The sequence below is a fragment of the Malaclemys terrapin genome, chromosome 4 (assembly GCF_027887155.1).
Source record: "Malaclemys terrapin pileata isolate rMalTer1 chromosome 4, rMalTer1.hap1, whole genome shotgun sequence".
Taxonomy (NCBI): domain Eukaryota; kingdom Metazoa; phylum Chordata; order Testudines; family Emydidae; genus Malaclemys; species Malaclemys terrapin.
This window is the reverse complement of record NC_071508.1, coordinates 127978408-128006298: the sequence shown is the minus strand read 5'-3', so window position 1 is coordinate 128006298 and position 27891 is coordinate 127978408.

Below are 27891 nucleotides of genomic sequence, written 5' to 3'. Positions count from 1 at the left end.
GAAACTTGAGAAATTGAGATTGGAAGGGATTCTAAATCAGATTGTTTAAAATGCTTTGTATTTTGTTTCTCATTTTTAACAATAATTTAACTTCAATGACTAATTAATATTTTGGATAAAGGATTTCTTTGCTAAAGATCCAGCAGTATCGCTCCATAATAGCATAACAATAAACATGCTCTAAGACCAACAGGTGGTCTTCAGCAAACCTGGTGTGTCCAAAAAGGGGAAGCTGAAGAGAGTAGTTCATAAGAACGACTAAAGACCAGCAAAACCAGCCAAAAATTGTAAATTCCCATTGAACTACCTCATGAATCTGTCATTTTAGCCAATGAAATCTTACCAGTGTTAGGGGTTGGGGGTAATTCAGAGCTACATTGAACCACTCTTCCTCCCTGGAGCAATCTCTCCCAAAGCTCTGGTCAGTACAGGCTGAAGGTCTATGCTGTGGCATGTTCCCCTTCTTCCTGCCTGTTCATTTCTGTTGACCAACGCAGAGACGAGACAGAGTCATGGCTCCTTCCACTTTTGTCCCCTTTCAGGTAGTTTCTAGATGCTAGGAGACAGCTGTTCCTGCACTCAGAAGAGTCCAAGAAGTTAAATTATAACTTGGTCCTTGCCTGGGTAGGAGTTGTAAGGGGGATGGGGGAATAAGCTTCTTGTGACCTCTTACCTTGTCCACTCACACAAGGCCCAGGCACAGTCTAGACCTATTCACAGATAAGCTTATAATATCTTCTGTTAATAATCTAAACCCAATTTCCATAAAGAAGTCATATCTCATTCAACGATGAGATATTGTGAGCATTTGCCAGACTCTGCATCCACAGAAAGCAAATGCTTTTTCATAGTTCAAAAAGGGAGCTAATTAGAAGGTTACATAAATGTGAGAGAGGAAGCACAAGTTAAGAGACCAATTATCATAGAGAATATGAAGGATTCTGGGAACTATACTGAATCTAAGCTCATGTCAGCTGCAGTTTCAATACACAGTGTTAAGTAAAGTTTCTTTTCAACTTCACTTGTCCCACATGAAAGAAAGGGTGACTTTAACCCAACAGACTGGAGTCCTTAAAAAGAAACAAGAGGAATGTTTACTTTAAGTGAAACATCATGGAGCTTGTCACAATATTTAAAGATATTTTCCTTCCAGCTGTTTTTATTTATCCTTAAACTTCCAATAAAAGTAATATTTTCTTTCACAAAGCAATTTTTCAGCTGACGGCGGGGGTTAGTACCTCTGCCACCAACAGCGTTAATTAGTTCTTTTATGAACAACCCAACTATGTACCATGCAGCACCTAGAACCATGGCTCCCTGATCCTGATGGAGGCTTTTAGGCACTACCAAAATAGCATGAATAAGTTAGAAGAAATACTGAAGTCACTTCGTTGCCGAGTGATAGTGTTGGGTACTTTAGATTAGGTCTGCTACTGGAAGGGAAGTTGGTGATACAAACTCAGGCTATTTCCTCATCTAATTGCTTAATTATTATTATTATTTTATAAGCTGTTTGGGACTCAGAATCTTTATTTTTATTTATTATTATAAAGTTTATTATGATAGTAACTAAAAACCCCAATTGAGAGAGGGACCCTTCTGAGCTAGGCACTGTACAAATATATAGTAAGAAGAGATAGTCCCTGACTGAAGAATTTATAGTCTAAGGCCCCAATCCTGCAAAGACACACACACCTGGTTAACTACAGACATTGTAAGTCAGTCATCCCATTGAATTCAATGGGGTGATTTACAATATGCCAGGTTAAGCACATGCATAATTGTGCAGAGTTGCGGTCTATCTAGGCAAAGCAGCCAAAGTGTGGGAGAAAGGAAGTATTATTATATACACAGTATGTACACAAATCCTTTGTATCTCGAACATTTATGGCAAAACCAGCAAGGCTACACACAGAATCCTCAGCTAAGATAGTTCAGTTCTGTAGCCATAAAAACAGCTCCCTTTCTGACTCTTGGTCTTTGTCTCTTGCTTTCAACACACACTTTGATCCTGTGTCCTGCCTGCCCCCAAAGTCATACAGCACAATGTCATGGAAATCATTGTTCTCAACACTGAGCATGGGCTAGTTCAAACGGGCCTCGAGTATTAAACCCTTCATTTGTCGAGTTGTTCTGCAACAAAAAGGGAACTACCGAGACAAGTTCAACTATAACTGATGTTCGCTGGAGTTGGCTTCCTGGCAATTCTCCATCAAGACAAAGGAGAATGCTTACTCTATTCAATACCTGGATAATCATCTGGGTGTGACTGCTGTATCCAGCTTTTGCAGGTCCTTTTGGGCAAGACTCTGTAGAGAGGCATTTTCCCTGAAAATTTTTATTTGGTAACGGACAAATTGTGATGCCAGTTTAATCAAATTTCAAAATGTAATTGACCTCACTGGGATCAAGATTGGGCCCTAACTCCATAAACATACATATTGGATATTCTGGTCTAATCTATGCAGGTTCGTATACCGCCCTCATCACCAGAGTATCTGAGCACCTTCCAGGAGTGCATTAAGCTATCTAACACACACCTGTCACATGTTTCTACTCTCATCCTCTCCCCATGGGAGAAGTGTGTGCACTGGAGAGTTTTGTTTTGAACTTACTTTTAATAATATATGTATACACACATGTTGCTGTATGTTTATAATTGGAGAAGACAAGGCTAAAGAAATGCCCTTTGCACTCAAAGTGGAAGGTGATGATGAGGTTTGTGATGGTCCTTAGCTCTTGTGGAAGTTCATTCCAGAGTCTCAGACCAGCGCCCAAGAAAGCTCTATCTCCTGCACAAACAAGCTTTACTCGGACTATAGAATATTCCATTGTGCCCGAGGAGAAAAGCTGTCACCCACGGTCTTCATCTCAGTGCTTTAGTCAATCTTTTAGGTAACTTGCACCCAGACCACGGAGCACCTTGAATTTGACTTGATATTCTATGGGAAGTCATTGTAGGAGGACAGGTCTGATGTGCTTGCATTAGTCTGTGTTGCTGAGGTTATGTGCTGCAGCATTCTCTACTAGTTGGAGTTTCCTAAGCACTGAAGGTTCCATGCCCAGGGTTTTGTCAGTGACTCTATTAATAAAGTTATACTGTTAATACAGGTATAAGGTGTAAATTTAAATTTCAACAAGCCACTGAAGAATCTGTTTTACAGATATGGGGTGAAATCTTGTTTCCTTTACAGTAAATGGGAATGTTGTCATTGACTTCAATAGAGTCAGGATTTAACTCAAAGTATACCCTAGCAGACTGAACATGGAACTGGGGTCCAGGAATGCACAAGCTACTGTTCTTGATCCCACATTCATATACTGTGTGGCCTCCAGCAAGTCACTTAGGTCTAAAATTTTCCAAAATGGCCTCTCCTTTTGGGTGCCCGTGTTGGTGTCTGAAATTTGGCACCCAAAATGAAAGGCCACATTGGAAAATATGGAACTTAACTTCTCTGGAACTCAGGGGACAGTTTAGCGGGAAGAACTCATACAAGATGGCGAAAGCATGTTGGCTACGGATTGGCTTTAGTTCAAGGATTCAATCATATTCTCACACAGAGATCAATATTCATAACCATGTACACTGTGTTCAACTCCTATGCTTGTGACATCATTTAAAGTAACATAGCATGAAAAAAAAAGAGCCACATTTTTATGGCTGCTGGAAATACTTTTTAGATTCACTGCCAAATCCTTTGCTGCGTTCCCACACCCCCTTCCCTGGCAATTGTTACTATCTAAAAAAGTTTGTTTCCATATTTAAAAATGCTTAAAGATTTTCCTTGGAATTGAATTGTTCCTTGCTGTATGTACTGTGGGCAGGTGCCTTCTCAACCTGTTAAAAAGAAAGCTTACACACTGTGTAAGTCAACACTTACTCCTTCCCTGAGGATTGACTTTAATAACAAGGGCACTAACAATAAGATGGCATAGGGTATGTCTACACTGCAATTAAAAACTGCAGCTGACTTGGGCTCCCGGGCCTTGGGCTAAGGCCTCAAGGTCCCTGGCCAGTGTGGACATTTGGACTCGGGCTGCAGCCTAGGCTCTGGGACTGTGTCCTGTGTGAGCTGTGAGGGTCTCAAAGCTGTGAGGGTAGATGAGCCCACACATCTACATTGCAATTAAACAGCCCCTCAGCCTAAGCCCCACAAGCCCAACTCAGCTGACACAGGCCAGCTGCCGGTGTCTAATTGCCGTGTAGATATATAGCTATAGAGCTCAAATCTTCTCCCTAGATTTGGCTGCTCCTAGGTTTCCTACCTCAACACCGTTCATCTCACATCTTGGATCCTGTCTCTGTAGAGAACCATGCCCATCCTCCTTATAACTTGATGGGGAAACAAAATTCCTGGCAGAGTGAGTTAGCAAAACCCATTTAACCCTTTCCCAACAGGATTAACACCTGTTAATAGAATGAGGTGTTCCAGGCAAACATTGCCAGCCTGTTACACATGTTTCAACTTACATGTTAACTAGAAACCTTAATTTAAGGGTAAGATTTTAATTTTTTTTTTTTGGAATTGGCACTTATTTACTGACTTTGAGATCCCTGACACACTCACTGCTTGTCTCTCCCTAACCTGCAATTTTAGATCAGTTTAGGAATTCTGTAGTTTCCCTGACTCTTCCTTGCCTGTTTCTTCAATGTAGAGCTTAAGAGCTTCATGGTATCACCAGCAGACCCTAGCTTTCCTTGCCCCGAGGCATTCTGCAGTTCCACTGGGTAATAAAGTGGCTCCGCAGAAAGTATTTTTTTGTCCTGTGCAGCTTTAGGGAAAGTTTGAAGTTGCTGTAAGAAGCCAGTTTGAGTGATGGGGATGCAAATGTGTTTTGTTTTCCACATTGGGTATTTTGTTTGTTTGGTTGGTTGGTTTGTTTGTTTGTTTGTTTGTTTGTTTAGGGGTTTTATATCTGTAACTCAAAAACAGTATGAAATAATGACCAATTTTCTTCAAAATTTGCTGAAAAATTCTCCAATGCCTTGTGAGTAAACCTGGAAATTTTTAGGCCAAAATGATAATCTGGTCAAAGTTACAAGGTATGTGTGTGTGAGATGAATGTAGAGGGCTAAATACGGCCTTATAATGGAACCTAGTTGCAACTTTAACCAAGGAGTGGTAATTGTCATTCTGTGTTCATAATATTGAATCAGCCATGAAGTGGACATTGTTTCCATAGAATGCCCTGATGCCATAAGGTAATCATCAGCGACCACTTCAGAACATAGAAAATAGTGCTGATTGCCACTAGAGTGCAACACTTCTGAATGATAAATAGTGCAAAACTTTTCATCTCCCCAATCATGTGCATACACTAGCATGCAGATATGTAGACATGGGAATTGTAAGTGTTTAATTAACCCCCCCCCCTTATGTACTCCAATTTCCATGTAAAAGTTCTATAACCAAAACACCATTTACTTGCATAACTCGTTCTTCCAAAGGAATGAGTCTCTAGGAGTGCATTTTCCTCTGTTAACGCCTGGGTTTAGTATTAGCCTGAGTGCTTAAATGAATTTGCTGATCGCAGCTCAGGCTCACATAGACTTTATTCAGCATCAGTTACACACACAGTTTGGCACATGAAGTGGTGCTTGCTTAAAGGAAGCCTATCGTTAATGGAGTTCACAGAGAGATTTTCTTTTCTCTTTCCAAGAAAATTTTGTTTCTACCTTGGGGTTAGGTTTAAGGTAAATATACACTAAGCAAGAGAGAAAAAACAAGCTGTGCCTTCCCTCCCTCTGTTTGGCTCATGAACCGAGAATTTTAGTCTCCAAACTTCTACCTTTATGAATTCTTTATGAAAACACTTTTATTTAAAAAAATGGTATTTTTGTGCCATGCAACTCAAATGGTACCCAGTAAACAGTGCAGTGATTTTAAAAAAGAACACCTTGTCTAAATGGGACACTTTAAACTCAATAGATTATTCTCGAATTGGTCAGAGACCAATGCCACTCTTCCTTGCTCTGAGAGCAAGGTACTACTCGGTGTGAGTAAGGGGTCTTAGGTTTTCAATGAGTAATTAAGAGTCTAGATTATTTTTTTTAAATGCATGTACCATTTTGAAATATAGCTGGAAATGAGCTGAAGCCGCAAAGCTTCTATTCGGAGTTCGGGTTCAGGGGATCGAGTGTCTCAGTACAGGCCAAACCGTATTAATAACTTCTGTTATAAAGTAAAAAAGAGAAGCCTATCTTTTACTGAAAGAAAGAAATATTTTCTTGGTAAGAGCTCGATTCTGTATATCATTATACAAATAATCAGCCAATCACAGACCTGAAGGTTACAGCCACAATTTTCAAACCTGGCTGCCTAAAGTTAGGCACCTAACCTTCAACATTTTGACCTAAACAATATCCTGTCACAAATAGCACAAACACTCCTATGGGTCCAATCCTGGCCCCACAGAAGTCAATGGGAGTTTTGCCCTTAACTTCATGGAGCCAGGATTTCATCCTCTATGTCCTGTCCCATTGCTCTATTCCCATCTAGGCCAGTCTCTTGAATGACTATTCATATGAAAAAAGCTGCCCCCATTAAAAGTATTCTGCACTATACCTTTGCAAAACACAATACGCTCCATCAGAAAGGAGAAAAATTTAGTAAGAGAAATTATCTGCTGGTGTCAGTGGGCATAATTTCAATGATCTCAATGGAGTTTTGTTTATTTACACCATCAGAGAATTTGGCCCATTAATTGTTTAATTATTGTTATATTTTTAATTATTGTTTGGCCCATTAATTGTTTAATTGTTATATTTTTATATATAACTGTAGTCATCTCCATTGCTTTGTCACATGATAAACAAATTTAATTTGGAGATTGCTTAAAGACCCCATTTTAGCTTAGTTGATTACTCAACCTCAGCAGTCATTTATTCATCCAGTACTACAAAGTAAGAGAGATTATCCCTTAATTAGGTGACTTTTATGCTTATAACATCTTCTTCTAGCCTAGATCTTCATTACGTTATTTTTTCTGTAACCTTCTTGACTCGGCTTTCATGTTTCCTTACGAAGTCTAACACTTTTCCCTACTGAATTGTTGATCCATCTAGTTATGGCCTAATCATTCTGAATATTTTTAAATGTTTTTCAGAAAATCATTTGGAACCTATGCATTCAAAAATGTTGAAACTCAAAAATTGCTAAAAAATTAATGAATATTTGGGCAGTTCTTCTAGGGCCTGATGATCCAGTGCCCATTGAAATTAACATTATTCCATGCATATAATTTACACACATACATACAAATGCTCAGTGTTATCTCATGTAATTGTGGAAATTTCAGAAATGACCCCTGTTAGACATCCAACCAGCTATCTATGCATGCAGTGTGTGCATAAAATTTGGAAAATCTGGGTATTCAGATTTCAGAAGAAAAAAAGAATGTTAACATTTCTCTCTTTATTATCTAAAAATACCCAAAGTCTTTGCAACTATAAAGGGAATAAGTTGCTCAACCACATTTTTACTGAGTAAAAGAATGATTTGCATGTGATCTCTCTATTTAGAGCAAAGGATGCACTTTCTTATTGGAATATAAACATCCCCAAAAGTATATAATAATACTTAATCCCCTATTAGTGACTAGAAAATAATACCATGTGAGTAGGCTGACAGTTGAATATAACATGCTAAACATCTTTCCTCCTGTGTCAAGTACTCAACAATCAGTCTTATCTATTAATTACAGATCATCTTGTAGGTAGGAAACAGTACCAATCATAGACTCCACTGAAACCAAAAGGGTTTCAAGGTTCCTAAAGTTAAAATCACAAATTGCTTCCCTTCTTGACACGATTTAATGCATTCTCATTGTTAGTATTGCAAAGGATAGTTGAGGAAATTATTTGCCTGGGCTGCCAAAATGGTGAGACATCAGATGCATTCTTGATCAAGATAATTGGATGGTTTCTATCATGAAAATGTCCCATCTTTGGAGAAGATACTTCAGTCTTGCTGGTGGAGCTGTTAAGGTCTAAGGGCCAAATTCTCATCTCCTGCATAAAGTCTGAGTAAATGGAGTTTTAAGGGATAGAATCTTACCAAGATTCTAGTCCAAATCCAGGGTGAAGCATAGTTGTACAGCACCTTCATAGTCACTACCACAACCTCCGGTAACTGGGATGTAGTAGCTGCTGTGGTTTGCTACAAAGGTTTTTGCCAGTGGATACAACTAATGGGATGCACCCACCAGTCGTTCCCCCACCCCTCCATGAATTATCTTCAAATACTTTCCTTATCTGAAGAGGGTTTCCATGAAGCACAGCTCTGTGCTGTACAGTGTGCAGAACTCTCCTGCTGGCCCTCTTTATGGCTTGTTCCCTCTCCATACATCCAAGCCACAAGAGGTTGCTGCTTTTAGGATCTTGTCTTCCCATGCAAGGAGTAAGGGATGGGGCAGGATGTGCCACAGAAATCAAGACACATTTTCATCCACTTATAACTTAAGCAGTATCACCAGGGCATATCCATGACAAAAGAGAGCAGAAAAGAGCAAAGCAAATATGCTCCTTAATTGTGCTGTGGACTGTTTCTACGGTAAGACTTCTCTCCAACCCACTGCAGTAAAGGAATTGATGGGTATAGGGCAGTTAGAACAGGCAGTTGCATGGAGTAACAATATTTTAGGGACAGAACAATGTTTAGTTACTGAGTAACCATTTAGTTACTGAGTAACCATAGAGGGATAGAATCCCAGATTGCCCCGGCTTCAAAACCTCTAGAGCCAGCACTGGACATGTAACAAACGCTGCAGATGTCTCAGCAGTAGGAATATCTACAGCTGTGTACAGTGGACTTATAGATGCTTGATTTTGTTTGATTGAGATTGTTGATCAGAGGGAATCAAAAGTAATATCTCACACATACTAATATCTTCCTCCTCAGCAGGTTTAATGCTTGAGCTGCTGCCAATGCCCTTGTGGCCCTTAATAAATAGTTATTGCTGTTTATTCTTCTCCTCAAAGGGGAGGGGAGGTTGCTTTCACAAAAGTGTTGATTACTTATTTTTGGTTCTGCAGCAGCTTTTGGGCTAAATCTTTCACTTCTTTTGAGAGGGTAGGAGAAAGAGCCAGGCTCTGACTGGAGTGGGCTTATTCATTACTAGGGTGACCAGATGTCCCGATTTTATAGGGACAGTCCCGATTTTTGGGTCTTTTTCTTATATAGGCTCCTATTACCCCCCACTCCCTGTCCTGATTTTTCACATTTCCTGTCTGGTCACCTTATTCATTACTGTCACTGCTGATTCACTCAAGTCAGTGGTGTTCAACCTTTTTTCGTTTGTGGAACCCTCAACATTTTGAATGGAGGTGTGGAGCCTTTGGAAATCTTAGACATAGTCTGTGGACCCCCAGGGGTCCATGAACCACAGGTTGAAAACCACTGTTCCATGGCAACAACAACCTTTCGGGGACCCCTAAGACACAGTCAGCAGACCCACAAGGGTGTGCAGACCACAGGTTGAAAACCACCAGCTTAGGCTATCAACTGCTAGAACACTGGTGGACAAGACTTGTAGTTGATGTCTGGGTGAATATGTGTCAAGATGGCTTCATGATTCACAGAGCAAAGATTGTAAATAAACCTTAACACCTCTACTGAGGGACTGCAATCAAGCCATGCTTCAGGTTGCATATATGGCAATTCATTATTCATGAAAGGCTAAATCTAGTCCCCTCTTCTGCGGCCAACCACTGATTCAGAGATTCGAGTGCACTGCCCAACTAATTAGCATTGTAATGTCTGCGAATTCTATAACTGATCCAAAGCCCATTGAAATCCACTGAGTTCAGTAGAGTTTGAATCAGGCCCTGAGTGAACAATAAGAAAAAGAAGCACTTGCTTAACCAAGTCATTTGATTTAAATGAAGGTGCATGATGGCTCATTGCGTGTCTGGAGATATAGAAGACATATAGGTCATTATCACATACTAGAGAACAAAGTGGCTGCTGGGATTGCTGCAGACATCTTCTGCAAATCATGGCCCCAATCCAAAGCCCATTGAAATCTAGAGGACTTTTGCTATTGACTTCAATAGGAGCAGGATCAATCCCCTTTTGATTAAGTTCCCTTGCAATGTGCCATAACTAATCACAGTTCTTCAGCACTCCATTTCTAAAGGTATTCCTAAGGAATAGCAGGAAGACAGTCATTTATCACTTCCTCTTGGTCCAACTTGTTCTGACTCACCTAGGTAGAGGCTTGAGAAATGACACTTGACAATGCGTGTGTGTGTGTGTCTATGTGTGTGTATAAAATAGGTCTGTAGTAATAGAAATGTGACCGATAAAGCAGTATTGATATAGTGTTGGAACATGTATGTATTACTTGATAATACTTTGCATACAGTCTATTAAACAAAATAAAAACAGACTAAAATAATTTCTCAGGAATATAACATAAATTTAACAATTTGTCTCTGAATAATTTAATTTGCCGTTTTAAGCCTTTAGAGTTATAGTCTATTTATAATTGGAGCCACAGTCTGCATGTATTTTAAATGCAAAGAGAGGTTCCAACAGCCAAGTTATTATATTACTCGAGAGTTTAATTAATAACACACTAATTGTAGAAGCTAACATCAAGAGTCACACCATATTGTTTCCATTACATTTTGAAACTGTTTGAAGTGATTTGGTAATTAAAAAAAAACTTCTGAGTAGAGTGTTATCGTCTCATGAAGATGTTATACATTCTCTTACTTTTCAAGCTGTAGGATTCCTATCCAGATTCAGTACTGAAACACACTCTCAGCTCTTCATTGTATTGTATATTCCTATATATATATATATTTGTTAAGCTTCAATTGTTACATTAAAGCTTCACTACTTTATAAAATAAAAATAAATGAATAAAAATACAATTAAAATATTTACTAGGACATTGTGGTTAAAAATGTAAATGTGTAAATGTTACAACATTGTTACAAAATGCTCATTGAAGGTTGATTATAAATATTATTTAATTTACAGATAGTTTCTAAACTTTAGCTCTAAAACCTCCATTCAGGATGATCTGCTGAAACCAGCCATTGAATTAGAATGAAACAAATATAAAATTCAGAAACTATCAAAGATCATATGAAATCAACAGAGCACTAGGAAGAAGGTCTGAGACACCATGCCCACAAGGTAGCATGGTATATCGTTAAGGATATGGGCCAGACTCAGCCCCTCTGCTACCTATACACACACACACAAATGTGAAGCATGTGATATATATTGGGGTGTATGCAATTAGGTGCATCCCAACATCTTCCCTCATTGGCTGTCTGGAACCATCATGCTCTGCACTAGAAGGCTGGTTCTAGTGCATAGAATGGCCAGCACAGGGCCGGCTCCAGGGTTTTTGCCGCCCCAAGCAGTGGAAAAAAAAAAAAAAAAAAAAGCCGCCATTGCGATCGGTGGCAGCTCCACCACCTTCTTCGGTGGCAATTTGGCGGCAGGTCCTTCCCTCCGAGAGGGACAGGGACCCTCCGACGAATTGCCGCCGAAGAGCCCAACATGCCGCCCCTTCCCCTTGGCTGCCCCAAGCACCTGCTTGCTCAGCTGGTGCCTGGAGCCGGCCCTGGGCCAGCAGCCGTCTATCCCCCACCTCCTATGTGACCATATTGCATACCAGCAGGATTTTGTCCTGAGCTGCTGTGCTGACTCCAGAATTTCCACTCTTATAAATTCCCTGTCAACTGATAAAAAGATTTTTTCCCTTCTGTGTTTTGGAATAAACACCATGATAACTGAGTGAGATATTAGTGGCAATGAAAATTAATAAATACAATGGAAATCTGAGAGCACTGTAAAATCAACAATAAAATATTATGCTTGTATCTTATTACTGACTCTAGTGAAATGGGAACGTGGATTAAGTTTTTAAAATTGCAAATTTCATTAAAAATTTGATACCATAATAAGTTCTTACATTATATTAGCAAACATCAAATTCAATAAAACTACACATGCAAGCCCACTAATAAGGTTCAGAATCTAGAAATGCAATATTTTGGAAAGCTGCAAATCTGATAGGATGTGGCTGTAATATATAAGAAAATTAGCTGTAAGTCTAGTACAGTAGATTGTAATATTTCATGGTGCCCTTTAAATCATGCTCTAATGGTGTAATTTTCCAAACTTTCAAGTGAAGTACCATTTAACAATTACAGAGTGCTTCACATGTACAAAATCCTTTCAGAAACTTTGTCTCAGAAACTAAGTAACATGACTATAAATACAGAGAAACTGAGACTCAGAGCTAGTGATGCTCCTCTTGAGCTGCTGCTCACAAACAGGGAAGAATTGGTAGGGGAAGTAGAAGTGGATGGCAGTGACCACGAGATGATCCAATTCAGGATCCTGACAAAAGGAAGAAAGGAGAGCAGCAGAATATGGACCCTGGACTCAGAAAAGCAGACTTTGACTCCCCAGGGAACTGATGGGCAGGACCCTGGGAGGCTAACATGAGGAGGAAAGGAGTCCAGGAGAGCTGGCTGTATTTTAAAGAAGCCTTATTGAGGGCACAGGAACAAACCATCCCAATGTGAAGAAAGAACAACAAATATGGCAGGTGACCAGCTTGGCTTAACAGAGAAATCTTTGGAGAGTTTAAACACAAAAAGGAAGCTTACAAGAAGTGGAAACTTGGACAGATGACTAGGGAGGAGTATAAAAATGCTGCTCAAGCATGCAGGGGTGTAATCAGGAAGGCCAAAGCACAATTGAAGTTGCAGCTAGCAAGGGATGTGAAGGGTTACAAGAAGGATTTCTACAGGTATGTTAGCAACAAGAAGAAGGTCAGTGAAAGTGTGGGACCCTTACTGAATGTGGGAGGCAACCTAGTGACAGATGATGTGGAAAAAGCTGAAGTATTCAATGATTTTTTCCCTCGGGTTCACAAACAAGGTCAGCTCCCAGACAGCTGCACTGGGCAGCACAGTATGGGGAGGAGGTGAGCAGCCCCCAGTGGTGAAAGAACAGGTTAAGGACTATTTAGAAGTCCTTGGGTCCAGATCTAATGCATCCAAGAGTGCTGGGGGAGTTGGCTGATGTGATTGCAGAGCCATTAGCCATTATCTTTGAAAATTCATGGCGATTGGGGGAGGTCCAGGATGATTGGGAAAAGGCTAATGTAGTGCCCATCTTTAAAAAAGAGAAGAAGGAGAATTCGGGGAACTACAGTGAGCCTCACCTCAGTCCCTGGAAAAATCATGGAGCACGTCCTCAAGGAATCCATTTTGAAGCACTTGGAGGAGAGGAAGGTGATCAGGAACAGTCAACATGGATTCACCAAGGACAAGTCATGCCTGACAAACCTGACTGCCTTCTGTGATGAGTTAACTGGCTCTGTGGATGTGGGGAAAGCGGTAGACATTATATACCTTGACTTTAGCAAAGCTTTTGATACGGTCTCCCACAGTATTCTTGCCAGAAAGTTAAAAAAGTATGGATTGGATGAATGGACTATAAGATGGATAGAAAGCTGGCTAGATAGTCTGGCTCAACAGGTAGTGATCAACGGCTCCATGTCTAGTTGGCAGTCGGTATCAAGCAGAATTCCCCAGGGGTCAGTCCTGCGGCCGGTTTTGTTCAACATTTTCATTAATGATCTGGATGATGAGATGGATTGCACTCTCAGCAAGTTCACAGATGATACTAAGATGTGGGGAGAGGTAGATATGCTGGAGGGCAAGGATAGTGTTCAGAGTGACCTAGACAAATTGGAGAATTGGGCCAAAATAAATTTGATGAGGTTCAACAAGGACAAGTGCAGAGTCCTGTACTTAGGACGGAAGAATCCCATTCACTGCTACAGACTGGGGACCGACTGGCTAAGCAGCTGTTCTGCAGAAAAGGACCTGGAGATTACAGTGGACAAGAAGCTGGATATGAGTCAACAGTGTGCCCTTGTTTCCAAGAAGGCTAATGGCACATTGGACTGCATTAGTAGGAGCATTGCCAGCAGATTGAGGGAAGTGATTATTCTCCTCTATTTGCCACTGGTGAGGCCACATACGGAGTATTGCATCCAGTATTGCATCCTACTACAGAAAGGATGTGGACAAATTGGAGAGTCCAGCTGAGGGCAACGAAAATGATTAGGGAGCTGGGGCACATGACTTACGAGGAGAGGCTGAGGGACCTAGGCTTATTTAGTATTCAGAAGAGAAGAGTGAGGGGGGATTTGATAGCAACTTTCAACTACCTGAAGGGGGGGTTCCAAAGAGGATGGAGTTAGGCTGTTCTCAGTAGTGGCAGATGACAGAACAAGAAGCAATGGTCTCAAGTTGCAGTGTGGGAGGTCTAGTTTGGATCTTAGGTAAAACTATTTCACTAGGAGGGTGGTGAAGCACTGGAATGAGTTACCTAGGGAGGTGATGGAATTTCCATCCTTAGAGGTTTTTAAGGCCCAGCTTGACAAAGCCCTGGCTGGGATGATTTAGTTGGGGTTGGTCCTGCTTTGAGCAGGAGGTTGGACTAGATGACCTCCTGAGGTCTCTTCCAACCCTAATCTTCTATGATTCTTCTATGATTCGATGCCCTCATTTAGAAAAGAATTCTGGGATGTTAGGTGTCTTCTTAACAAGGAGTCTAGTGGACCTGATTTGCAGAGCTTTTGAGCCCATATGGTTCCCATTAATAGCAAGTAAAATTGAGGGTGTTCAGCACATCTGAAAATTCTGCCCAGTTTGTATGAAGTCTCAGGTTTGTCACTCAAAAGTGGAGGCACCCAAACTTAGTGGCTGAATTTTAAATGATTTGGCTTAAGCATTTATGATATTCTCATAAGCAAACTAGGGAAATGTAATCTTGATGAAATTACTATAAGGCGGGTGCATAACTGATTGAAAGAACATACTCCAAGAGTAGTTATCAATTGTTTGCTGTCAAACTGGGAAGATGTATTTAATGGGGTCCTTCAGAGATTAGTCCTAGGTCTGGTCTTATTCAATACTTTCATTTAATGATTTGGCTAATGGAGTGGAGAATGTGCTTACAAAAAAATTGCAGATGACACCAAGCTAGGAGGGGTTGCCAGCACTTTGGCCAACAGGATTAGATTTCAAAATGACCTTGACAAATTGGAAAATTGGTCTGAAAGCAACAAGATGAAATTCAAAAAAGATAAATGTAAAGTACTTCACTCTGGAAGGGAAAAATCAAATGTACAACTACAAAATGGGAAATAACTGGCTTCGCGTTAATACTCCTGAAAACAATCTGATTGCTATGGTGGATCACAGATTGAACATGTGTCAATAATGTAATGCAGTTGCAAAAAAAGGCTAATTCTGTGGTGTATTAATATGAGTGTCATATTTAAGAGATGGGAGATAATTATCCTGCTCTACTCAGCACTGGTGAGTCCTCAGCTGATTATTGTGTCCAATTCTGAGCACCACACTTTAGGAAAGATGTGGACAAATTGGAGAGAATCCACAGGAGAGCAACAAAAATGACAAAAGTTTTAGAAAAAGTGATCTCTGAGGACACGTTAAAAAGCTGGACATCTTTAGTCTTGAGAAAAGAAGACTGAGGGGGGACCCGATAACAGCTAAGGGTTGTTATACAGAGGACAGTGATCAATTGTTCTCAGTGTCCACTGAAGGTAGGACCAGAAGTAATGGGCTTAAACTGCAGCAAGGGAGTTTTAGGTTAGATATTGGGAAACCTTTCTACAGATTAAGGTAGATAAACTCTGGAACAGGCTTCCAAGGAATGTTGTGGAATCCCCATCCATGGAGGATTTTATGGGCAGGTTAGACAAACACCTGTCAGGGATGGTCTAGATTTAATTGGTCTTGTTTCAGTGCAGGGGGCTGGACTTGATGATTTCTTGAAGTCCCTTGCAATCTTATATTTCTATAATTCTCAGATTGACCTATTTGAGATAGGCAGCTGATGGGCTGAGGCCACTGCTTGTAATGTTGACCAGTATTATCTCATTGTTTCCTTGTGCTCTGCCCACTGTCTGTTTGTATCCACTTGTTATCTCTTCTTTTAAAGTTAGATTGTAAGCTCTTTGGGGCAGAGACCATCTTTTTGTTCTGTGTCTGTACAGCGCCTAGCACAATGGGGTCCTGGTCCATGTCCAGGGCTCCTAGGCATTACTGCAATACAAATGAATAACAGTTCTAATAAATATTTATTTGTTTTCCATGTATAAACAATACAAATTTCCCATTTAGAGGCTCTGATTACCTTTCCAATTGTTTAAAATTACAAACTGAACACAGTTTAATCAGATCACCTATCAAATGGCAGCTCATTATTAAATACTAATACACCCCATTCATCTTTAAATCCATCTATTGTTCTTCAAGGCCAGGTGAAACAAAGAACCCTGAAGCATGTCCTCAGAATCAATAAATCCAAGCTATGATGGATTGAGCAGGAAGTCATTCCAGAGCCCTAGGGCCCTTATGGAGAATGCCCTGACAGCCACTCCCTCTTCGTTATATGGTGCTTAGCATCAGCATCTCTATTCCTTGTAGCTGTGGCAGTGTATCATGAAAACAGAGGTTGTTTCTCAGGTAGGCTGGTTCTATGCTACATAGGACTAACTTAACCATAGATGTTTAATTCAGTCAAAGAGCCCTGGGCTACAGTGCAGGACTTCCTCAATTCTAGTCCCATACTCAGGCTGCTCAACTAAGGGCATGCCTGCACTAGAGAGATTACAACAGCACAGCTGAACTGATGCAGCTGCACAGCTGTAAACTCCCTAGTGTAGCTGCTCTAAGCCGACAGGAGAGAGCTCTCCCATCAGCTTAACTACTCCAGCCTGCATGAGAGGCAGTAGCTATGTCGGTGGGAGAAGCTCTCCTGCCAACATAGCGCTATCCATACTGGCACCTATGTTGCTCGGGGGGGGGGGGGTTATTCCCCCTCCTGAGCGACATAAATTATGCAGATATAAGCTATAGTCTTATACATAGTCATAAATATACATAGTCTAAGAAAGCATTCAGTCTGCAAGCTGGCTCAGTTGGAATGACAGGGTGTAGCTTAAAGCAGAATCGGTCCAAGGAACCAGTTCAGCCACCAGTGAAATAGAGACATATTTAAACAGTGAACCATAATATTGCACCACAGTTCTGCACACAATATAAAAAGTATTTTGTGCAGCACTACAGGCTGGGAGGGGTTGCTTTTGCTTGTTTTGACCTATATTTAGTTGAACTGATAATTTAGCCAGGACACTGAGTCTATCATTTCTACTTTTCCATTAAATGCATAGGATCTCAATTTTACATCTGACCCAAAAGAAAGCATCTGCAGTAGCGCATGGCTTTCTAGCACTACACTGGGACAAAACTGATTCAGGTAGTAGATTGGCATCTATTCCACAATATCACTTCCTGCAGCATTGTTTTGTTGTTGTTGTTGCCTTGAGGTCTCTCATCCAAGTAATGAACAGGCCTAACAATGGATTGGTTAGCTCTTGAGAATGATTACGCTTATAGTTCAAGATTAATATCATCAATCTGTACTGTGTCAGCACCTACAGTTTGCTAGGTACTGCCCTGAAGAGGTTATGGTTGATCTTAATAATCACACATTAAAGTTACAAACACATAGAAGTTTTTCTAAATTCAGGCGGAGTTTAATTCATGCTAATAAACTGAGAGAAGTTTAAGTCCAAACTAAAAACTAAATCATTTCAAAATTGACTTGCTAAGGGCACTACAGTTTCAAGTCACTACTATAATTTTGCTATGGACATTCATGTTTGACTTGAGTTGTAACATAGTTGTCCTTCCCTGAGGGCCTCTCCTACAAGTGCAAGAGGGAGCACACTTTGCATAAGTGAAGAAGTTTGGACCTACAAATCAGTATTTTTTTTTATCTTCCTTTCAGCTGAAAATATATTACAAAGAGTAGGATACGTCAACCAGTCAAAACCCTCTATAGGAGATGTGTGGTTTTCAGTATAGATAGTTTAAAAAATTAGTATGTTTCATTTATTTTTTTCCTGACACATTTCAGCATTGTTTTCTTTTTGAGACAGTGTTAACAAGTACAGTACAGTAGATCTCACTGAATGCTGGTTGCACTGGGAAGCCTGGCACACCTTAAAGCATCTTGAACCTCTCAACAAAATGTTAACTTAAAATCTGGCTATTGACTTTAGGGGAACAAGTCTGAACTTCAGCAGTGATGGGTTCAAGCTAAATGGTTCAGATCCAGACTTGGAATTCAAACACTCAGAGTTTGAGATGGTTTGGCTGTCTGGTCTTGATTTAATCTACTATAAAGAAGGGAGCTTTTTGCAAACTTTGAATCCAGATCTGAGTTTGGATTTCTATCTGTCTTATATTTCTTATCTATATAGCTCCCATCACTGTAATATCTGAGATCCTAAATTTGGAAGTGTTTAGTTTAAACTAGAGCTTTAGTTTGAAATCATTTACACATTAATAAATCAGTTAATTTTTTTCAGCCCCTGGTAATTTAAACGCTAAATCCTACTTACTTTGATTTTCTTATACCATCAGTTGTGTGAAAAAATATTTTAATATATTAGTCAATATTTTTTTTAATTGTCAATGACCTGATTTTTGCTTTTTTGCTTTCTTGCTTTTAATGAGTAATAATAAAAGTAGATTTTAGCTCACTGCATGGCCTGGAGTCCTTAGTCCTCTACCTTGGATTATACAGAATAATAGTTAATCTGAGCTCTTTATTAAAAAGTCAGTGTTCTGATAAAACCTCTCAGAGTTATTGGAACTTTGTTTAACTTGCTTTCCAGGTAACCAATAGTCCCTATAGTCTCTCATTTTCACCCTATAAATAAAGCAAATTAATGAAATAAGCTGAATCCATACTTTATAATCCATATGTGCATTTTAAAAGCTAGCAGAAAATAAAACTATAGCAAATTATATTGTGCACCCAACAATGTAGCAGTTAGTTGACCACTGATAAGAGAAAACCATGAAAATTGGAGAAATGACGAGTTGAGACCATCAGCCCCCAGAACAAGTTTATTCCTTAGTCCCAACTGGAATACATTTGAAGCGCTCTCTGCTCTCAGTTACTTGCTGGCACAACCTTGGCTCACACCGTAATTGGAATAATTTTACGTAGACTCAATGGGCAAAAGCAAGCTCTTGTCACACAGTCAGATGTCAAAATCCTGTGGTGAAACTTTTCCCCTGCATCTTAGTGCTGAGGCTGTTGGCAGAGCAGAGCACAGGGATGTATTCATGCCAGCAGTAGCCTATCCGTAATCAAAACAAATGTGAGTCTTGCCAGTTCCACCAGAATCAACTTAGCATGCTAATAAAAGCAGAGGCATTTTATAGCTGTTTTCATTTAATTTGTCATTGATTTATGTTATGGAGAATTATCCTTTTAGGTAGGAAGCTCTTTGGGGCTGTGTCTGTGTCTTCCCCCGTATAAGGGCTCGTCTACACTAGCAAAGTTAACGTGGTTTGTGTAGTCGCAGCACAGTGCTGGGAGAGAGCTCTCCCAGCGCTCTAAAAAAACCACCTCCACCTCCACGAGGGGTGTAGCTAGCAGCGCGGGGAGCGCGGCTCCCACTGTTTATACTGGCATGCGACAGCGCTGAAACTTGCAGCACTTGGGGGGGGGGGGAGAGGGGGTTTCACACCCCTGAGCGAGAAAGTTGCAGCACTGTAAAGTGCCAGACAAGCCCTCAGTCTAGGCAGTGCTAAGCACAGCTTGCATGCTATCCTAATGCCAATAACAAATGAAGAAAAATAAGGAAGATGGGTATATAATACACTGACTAAAAGTGTCGGCATTTCCTCTGCAAATTGTGGGATAGAGGCATCAGACCAGTGGAAAGCAATGCTTCAGTTTTGCAGCACAGCTATATTAGTAGTTTGTCTTCCATGGAAATAGTCTGTTTCTTTTACCACTCATTCGCTTCTACTGCCTCTTGTGGAAAAATCCAACAGCACTGGGCAGAGACTGATAACTTTTCTACAGGATTTTTAAACCAACCCACAGCAATCTATAACAAAGATAAAATGCTCTATTAAAAATTCAGTAAATTGGTTTAGAAATGTTATGGGAGGGTGATCATACTCTATCACCATCTGTGATTTTTTCTGAGTAATTTCTATGAAATAAAATTGTATTAATTTTTAATAGAATCCTATTGGTTTCCCCCCTGTTAAATTCTATAGGACCTTGCCATAAGGGATATATCCTCACTTTCAGGTTAAACCCGGAAAGTGCTAAATGCCCACCTCCTAAACTCGATTTAACGTTGCTGATTAGCAAGCCATTAAAAGGCAGACACACACACAGGGGAATAGCCAGCTCCCATCCCCCCTCTTTCCCTTTCTAAGGCAGAGTGTGTGACCTCTGTGTTGCACCTTGCTTCTCTAGCTCAGGGCTAGGAACCTGAGTCCACTGCCAACCCAGTCTCTCAGCTCATAGCACAATGTGTTCTTGCTGCTGATTGCCGCTCCACTGGACAGCAGTCTACCAAGGCTCCTGAGTGGGAGCAGCAAAGTCTCCTTCTATCTGGGTTTTTTCTTAAAGTGATTTTATTTCCTCTACATCTGATTAGTCTCTAAGAGAAGCATTTGAAATATTTAACTTACCCTCCTAGAATCAAAAGACCATCTAGCTATGTATAGTACAGGTTTGTAGAGGACTTAAGTACATTTATTTTGTTTTGGCTAAGTAGTCCTAAAGCACATTCATGCAACATACCTTTCAGCAGTGCTTTAAAATAAACTATACAAATCTCTTAACGTAGATTAGTTCAATTCTCTCTCTCTATCTCATTAATTGCTTACAACATTTCTTATTCAAGAGCATTGTGGATACATTCTATGTGATAAGTTCTGGTCTTCTATGTGTTAACATTGGTATGGTGCTATCCACATCAAGAACTTGTTAAATCAGCACTTTCCAAATCAGCAGTATAGTTCAGTCTGAACCTTCAAAAGCTCTTGATTCTTCTCCAAGTTCTCCATAGTACCAACATTTTGATTTATTTTATTTTTGATATATTTATGGCCCGTGTTTATGGGGGACATCTTCCTTTTTCACTTCTAAACACTTCACTGCTATATAATGCAGCATGATTGACAGTCTCTATCCAAAAATGGTAAGGATGCTGCAGGTCAGAATTTAAGTGCTTTGGCAGAATTGTGAGAAGCCTGCACAGATTCTGCCCTTTGTGCAGTTGAGCCAAATCCCACTGAAGTGAATGGAACACTCGTATTAGTGGGCTTTGGATCATCACACTGATGATGCTTAAATCTAGATGGCACAATTGATCCTTAACACTTGATACACCAGACTTGTTAAAAGGTCTTAACAACTCTGCTTCTAAAATGTCTGGTCAAGATATTCAAAAGTGACTAGGAATTTTGGGTGCCTCAATTTAAGACTGATAGACTTTAAAGTCAGAAGGGACAATCATGATCATCTAGTTGACCTCCTGCAGATCTAAGGCCATGGAGCCTCACCCACCCACTCCAGTAAAGACACGGTAAAAGAAGCTCAATTTCAGAAAGTGTTGATCGCCTCCCTTGTGTAAAACAGGCCCCTGGAAGATGTCTCAACTTGGGTGTCCAAAATCACTAGACATTTTTAGTATCTTGACCTCTGTTCTCTTTATGTGTACCTCTCCCCCTGCTGTCAGCACTTAATTGTGAGAAGGTTGTGCTGTAGCAAAACAGATCTTCTTTTCCCTATCTCTGTCTCTCCTTCACCAGCTGGCAGAATCCCTGGGGCGATGATGGAGACTTGTGTTGCCTTAAAAATATATTTCTATTAATACCCATTAAAACTAAAACTGATGTTGCATAAACGGAGCATACAATGGACTATCTCTGAACACGTCATTTGTTTCCACTCATTATAGATGACCTTTCATAACTCACTTGTGGCTTGGCTTTGCTCTACCACTTATGAGGTCATCAATAACGTGCACAAGTAAATGATGTGTGGCATCCAACATCATCTGCTGGATTTATGATTGCTGTTTATATTTCTTAGTTGCTGTATTCATATTTTCTATTGTACTTAAGCAAACATGTTTAGTACAATAGAAAACTAGAGTATTCTCATCTACTTTGCAAAAATTAAAAAAAAATCCCAAAGCATCAACATGATTTTGGAAGCTTGGGATAAAAGCTGCAGGTGCAACTTTTAGAAAGGAAAGCATTAGAGACTGTGCGCTTAATACTGTTCACTTTGGACTAGATTGTAGAGTTACCACAAGCATTGAATAAAGGGTAGAGTGTATTTAGGCTGCCCCAGGAGTGGACCAGGGGCAAAAATGTGACTCACTCACAATTCAGTCTCTGCTCCCACACTGCTCCAAGAGGGTAATAAACTGTGCTAGCGCTATACCAGCTACATCTTACGTTCCTACTCCACACCAGCTCAGCTGTGTTGGCCAGTGCCTTGGTTCCAGCCATTCCTCTCACCATTCCATTCCCCACCATACCACCTGTTCTCCCCACCACACATCAATCAGCAACATGGGAAGCCTGCACAGGGGAGAAAGGGGTTATTTATAGGTGTGTAAAGTGGATTAAATTGCACCCCTATCTAGCAGAAAGAAAACATTCCCATGATTAAAGTAATTACTGAATGAAGTTTTATGGCCCGTGTTTATGGAGGAAGTCAGATTGGAGCATCACAGATTTAAAATCTTCTGGCATTAACACTTATGAACTTTCCAAATATGTGAAGACTGGAAATAATTTACCATTCTCAAATTAAAATCATCATCACAATTTCTTTCTTCTCATTGTGAAGTTTTGGACATCGTGTACACTTTTCTTTTAGCGTTGCTGCATGAACAAAACTCACAGCTATGTCTGCCAATTATGCTGAGTTTCTGCAAGTCAGTTTAAAATCCATTGTTTTTCTGTATTTCTCAGGAAAAGAGAAAATGCACACACATACACATGCGCACACACACACACACAGAGTCCTGTGTTTGCACCATTGAGTTCTCTGTCCCAATTACCACTGTCTGAATTGGCCACAAGCCATTTCTGCTCCATTGCAACAGAAGTGAGATTTTTAATCGTTACACTGGCAACAAATATTTATTTCACTTTGAACTGTGACATTTCAATTCAAAGCAGAAATATTTGGGTGTCAAACTGAACCTGAACTATTTAGTCGAGTAACCTTTACTTTCTCTTAACTTTTAAAAGCAATGTTTATTTCAGAAAGTCCAGAGTTTCCCTGTTATACAGTTTTTCATAAAGCCAAGTTTCCCACTGGATGCGTTAATCATGTGCTTTACATCTTGTCATATCACATAACATTTTGAGTTTGACTTAACCTGGTGTGATATGTCACAATCCTGCAGTATGTGTGCCCCAGGGAACTTTAAATCAGTTTGCTGAAAAACACAATTAAAGAATCCACAGTGAGTTGGGTTTTCATTGAGTGTGTGTGTGTGTATGTGTGTTAGGGTGACCAGACAGCAAGTGTGAAAAATCGGGACGGGGGTGGGGGTATTAGGAGCCCATATTTAAAAAAGCCCCAAATATCGGGACTGTCCCTATAAAATCAGCACATCTGGTCACCCTAGTGTCTGTGTGTGTATATATAAACATACACCACTTTACCAGTACAAAAGATTTAGATCACACACATGGTACTTTGGAATTTGGAAGTCATTAGCAAGAAAAATTACTAACTTTCAGTGTGTATTTTCTAACTGCTGTATCTGCTAATTCAGTATTTGGGATCCTTTACAAATCAGTACATCTGTATTATGTTTGTAATGCTGTTACTAAATATAGGAATTGAACTGATTTTTATATTCAGCTGAAAAACTTCATTGTCACTGGCATTAGGGACCTTACTGAGACTGTTGTACTGTATACTGCCCAGTTCCGCTTGATTTAGAAGTGAGAGAGAACTGTGGACCCATGGTTAAAGCACAGACCTGCGAGTCAGGAAGGTCCTGTATAGAGCTAGGTGAAGAATTTGCAAGCAACATATCCCTTCATTCTGTTCACAAATTCCCCAAGGAACTGTGCCTTTTTCATCCATTTGTTAGTTTATTTGAAACTGTTCTGCAATAGTTTTGTGCAGCCAAATTTCAGCCCATGAAATTTTGAGTACTGAATATTTGCACTGTGAAATTGGTCGTTTCTATTGAAGATATAGGTTCTGTTTTTTTAATTTGATGAACTACACTTTGAGTTACTTCTGCCTCTGTCCAGGATTCAGAATTCAGTGAATCTCAGCTACAGGCCCAAATTCTTCTTTCTTTGAACAAAACTGGCAAAACTGGGTTTGCATCATCATTATCATCATGGCAAATCCCAAAGGCATGCTTCCTTGCAGATTGAGCACCATCCGGATCGAGCTCTGGCTAGGTGCTTCAGGAGGTCTGGCAACTGGGTTTGCATGAAGGTGTACAAAAAATGGTGGGACTATGGTAATCAAACCCCTCACTCGTAGTCTTGATGTAGCCTTAGACCTTAATGCAGAACTACAGAGTTTTTAAATAAGACCCAGAAGATGTGACTTGGAGTTGTTTTCACTGAAGCTTCAGCTTTCACCTTAAGTATCTCTCCCCTTTACTTTAGTCTTGTCTCTACAGAGGTTACTGAACAATGTTAGCATAGGGTAATGAAATATGATTTTTTTCCCAAGCTCATGTCTAAATCAGTCAGATCATGTCATTCACATGGAGCAAAGTATCTTGGAAATAGTCTTAAATTAGTATTAAATATACAGTTAAATGCATCTAAATACAGTCTACACTGTATATCCCTAATTTCCTTTCTTATATTTTATTGCTAGGTTGTGACCGAAGAGTCCGCTTCGTTAGTACCTATTACAGTTTTGATAAATTAACAGCAATTATATCTGCTAAAAATGGGCACATTTCCAAAACATCTGGTCAGAGCGGGTCATGACTGGCCCCTTCCTCTTCTCTGAGGAACAGTTGGGTCTGATGCAGTTCCAAGCATTAGAGTCCCCAAGGGAACGTTACTTTACCTAATGTACTGGCTGAATGGCACGCTTCACTTCCACAACACCTGCTTACAGACTTCTAGCTGCCACTCAAACCCAAGCCAGCAGAGCATGGGAAATTGGGAACAGTGGGAAAAACAAACACAAAATAACTTGGGAGAAGATGACATGGTGAATGGGAATATGAGACACTAAAAAACATAGACTCATAGTGAGGGAGGAAAGATGGAAGTGACCAGCATTTAAAGACACAAATGTTGTTTGAGTAATAATGATTGATAATTGCCCTCTTTTTTACAAAGGCCAGGTGCACTATGGATTTCTTTCATGCCCGTGATTACCAGTATACTATAGCCCTGACACAGCACGAACCATTTTCCTCTCCTAAAGAAATTAATTGTACATTACTTATAGCTGTTTTGCTAAAAATGCATCACATTGTACTCAGCGAGCATTAGCTAGAGTACAGATGTCTGGGATGGGCAAGGTATGGGTTTGGATCCAGGATTTCAGTATGAAGAGCTTATAATAATACAGTGATTACTTACTAGTTTTGCCTTAGATCAATAGATGGAGTCATGATGTTGTCTGAAGTATTCCCTACACTAACTATAGGGCAGCAGTTCTCAAATGATCGTTGGCAGTACGGATGGTGGTCTGTGCAAAGCTAATTGATCACATGGTGTTACCTCTCCTTGTTTCCAGCTACGAAACTGCACACAAAAAGCAGATGGAAATACACTGAGGATGGGATTCTCACCAGTGTTCAGACTAACTCAGCTCCTAGCTGCATCAATGTGAGGTTTACCATTGACCTCAGCGGAGCAGAACTGGGCTAAGTCTGAGCACTTTAAAGAACCCCACCTAAGTACTTTCCTAATGCTACTGTTCCAATTGAGTAATTGCTCACCTCAGTAGCCAAGTGGGACTTTCATGGGGCAGAGACACCCTCAGGTAGAGGGCGGGCTGGGATCATTCTTGGCTGAAACCAGCAGTGTTCTATGTGCCCCTTCTTTTCCACACCCTTTTCACATCTGGTTGGTGGTTTCACTGTTCTCCCCCACTACCTTGCCCCACTAGCCCTTTCTCATGCTTCATGGCATGGAGAGGAAGGGGTGATGAGGGGATCACATGCTGCATCTAGGTACAGACTCTGGGGCTTGTCCTGCCAACTGGTCTGCCATTGATTGGTGTAGGTGATGCAGGACCAGATGATTGGTTCCCATCTGGAGTGGAGGAAGAGGGGTGATACAGTTAGCTTCCCAGTCAGGATGGCCATTATAGACATCTTGTTTCAGAACCTCCCTTAAACTAGAATGCTATATCTCCTATGATAATGGTTTTGGAGTCTGGAAAGGACTTTTCCCAGGTTGGTGGATGTTAAATTGTAATGGCTGCAACTTTGGCAGGTTTCAGTATGGTTAGTGGGCTTAGATGGATATAGTTGAGGCTGCCTGGACACTGGTCTGAGGTATTCCCAATGTTCACGGAGTGGGGCTAAACCTATACATCTACCACAGCCACAGCTTGTAGCTTCTATCAAATAATTTCTTCTACCTCCTGCATGGAGGAGGGCTGAGGAATTGGGACTCTGGATTCTAGTCAAGGTCCCTTGTGAGTCCTGAGAATGCAGAAGGGTCATGGCCTTCACATTCACCCTCAAGTTTACAATACATTGGTGACAGTTGAGATTCTCACTGGAACCAGGGCCGGCTCCAGGGTTTTTGCCGCCCCCCAAAGCCATGATCGTGATCTGCGGCACTTCAGTGGGAGGTCCTTCACTCCAGGTCAGAGTGAGGTACCCTCCGCTGAATTGCCGCCGAATAGCTAGACGTGCCGCCCCCCTCCAGAGTGGCCGCCCCAAGCACCTGTTTGCTAAGCTGGTGCCTGAAGCCAGCCCTGACTGGAACAACCCTGCCAGGTAGTTTACCTGGGTTTGGTATTACTTGTTAATAAAGTTGCAGCCTCTACATTAAACTACATCGTGGTGTCTCTATCTTGTTGTTCCTGTGCCCATGTTGTAGTTGTCCCAGGGATGTTAGGTATTCATAAATGGGAAGGTAGGCAGTAGCAAATGGGAAGGGAGGTCTCCCCAAATGATCTTTCCATTAAGATGTTGTACACACTATGAAAAAGTTTGTGAATCTATGCTGTGAGGAATACCTAAGGGTATGTCTACACTACGAAATTAGGCCGAATTTATAGAAGCCGGGTTTATAGAAATCAGTTGTATACAGCTGATTGTGTATGTCCCCACATAAAATGCTCTAAGTGCATTAAGTCGGCGGACCGCGTCCACAGTACCGAGGCTAGCGTCGACTTCCGGAGCGTTGCACTGTGGGTAGCTATCCCACAGTTCCCGCAGTCTCCGCCGCCCATTGGAATTCTGGGTTGAGATCCCAATGCCTGAATGATGCAAGACAGTGTCGTGGGGGGTTCTGGGTACATGTCGTCAGGCACCTTCCCCTCTGTCAGAGCAACGGCAGACAATCGATTCGCGCCTTTTTACCTGGGTTACCTGTGCAGACAACATACCACGCCAAGCATGGAGCCCGCTCAGCTCAGCTCAGCTCACCGTCACCATATGTCCTCTGGGTGCCAGCAGACGTGGTACTGCATTGCTACAGCAGCAGCTAATTGCCTTTTGGCAGTAGACGGTGCAGTATGACTGGTAGCCTTCATCGGCGATCTGGGTGCTGGCAGACGTGGGGCTGGCAGACGTGGGGCTGCATTGCACACAGCAGCAGCCCTTTGCCTTTTGGTAGCAGATGGTATATTACGACTGATATCCGTCGTCATTGTACTGCAGTGGCTGTCAATCATGGGCACCTGGGCAGACATGCTCAGTCCTATCGAACAGTCTCAACGATGATGGCTATCAGTCGTAGTATGCTATTTTCTGCCAAGCGCCCAGTATTTTCTGCCAAGCACCCAGAAG